The 1064-nt window shown below is 52.1% G+C and overlaps 1 non-coding gene across 1 annotated transcript; it reads left to right on the forward strand.

Moving 5' to 3' along the window:
• The first annotated feature begins 635 nt into the window (after positions 1-635).
• On the forward strand, positions 636-708 carry TRNAV-AAC (transfer RNA valine (anticodon AAC)). Its single transcript has one exon. It is a non-coding gene; the product is annotated as a tRNA-Val (tRNA).
• Positions 709-1064: the final 356 nt, after the last annotated feature.

Genomic DNA, 1064 nt, shown 5'->3' on the forward strand with positions numbered 1-1064 from the left:
GGTGGTAGAACTTTTGCCACCAGGGTCTAGCTGTCTAACTTCCTCTTCGTACTGCTGGGCCCCCGTTGCCTTCAGGTAACACAGGAACTAAGGCAGGAATAGGGTGAGGAAGCAAGTAAAGCCGAGCAAGGAAGGCAAAAGTTAATCTTATCTTCATGGGCAGCTCGCAATGACGTCCTTTTTCTGTGCCACAGCTGACAACAACATCCCAGACAGAAAAGTAACAGGCCAAAAAGAAACCTAGCAGCTGCTGAAACAGTTCAGTTGGGAGCGTGCTAGACTAACAGGCTCTTCTATCCTCCTTTATGCACGGGCGGGATGTTTTCTGAGAGTGCAGCAGTTCCTTTAACTGCCACGAGTCCCTCATTTCAGGCTATGCAGCAGGAAAAGACAGCATGGGCTTCTGCACCGAGTTGGCCCACCTGACCTTTCATTCTTCTCTTGCTCTTTGTCAGCAAGGAGAAGAAAAAGAAGCTCTCCCTCAAGCTGGAGTCACACGGGCGAGGTAAGGACGACTTCCTGAGTGCTGGCTCCAGTCCTCTGCCCTGCCAGCTGACCTATCGAGGGGCTACCACCACATTCTCTAGATTTGTCCATCGGTCTGTGCCAGAGTGAGCAACAACCCAGTAGGTGGAGTTTCTGTAGTGTAGTGGTTATCACATTTGCCTAACACGCAAAAGGTCCCTGGTTCAAAACCAGGCAGAAACATGCTGGCTTCCTTTTCCCAGATCCCCTTGTTATTCAGAAAGGGCACTCCTCCTATTGGCCTGTCCCTGGGATAACTCCAACCCCTGCATGACAGAGGATGCTGACAGCAGTGGAGAAAGCACCTTGGTGTCAGGCTGGAGAACCTAGAGTAGTTAGGCCAGTCACCATTTGGAGGCTTGTGGCTTGGCCACCTCTGCTGTTGGAGGTTGGCCTATAGAGGCTCTCACTTCCTGCTGGGCTCCTTTGCGTGACTGGCCAAAGGAGGAAGTGAGGCAGGAATGGGGCAATAGAGGAAAGTTGAGCTGAGGAAGGCAGGGAAGAAGCTGTGCGGCTAAGTGGGGTTAGTAGAGCACCAC

This window comes from Gopherus flavomarginatus, unplaced genomic scaffold (assembly GCF_025201925.1).
Source record: "Gopherus flavomarginatus isolate rGopFla2 unplaced genomic scaffold, rGopFla2.mat.asm mat_scaffold_37_arrow_ctg1, whole genome shotgun sequence".
NCBI classification, from domain to species: domain Eukaryota; kingdom Metazoa; phylum Chordata; order Testudines; family Testudinidae; genus Gopherus; species Gopherus flavomarginatus.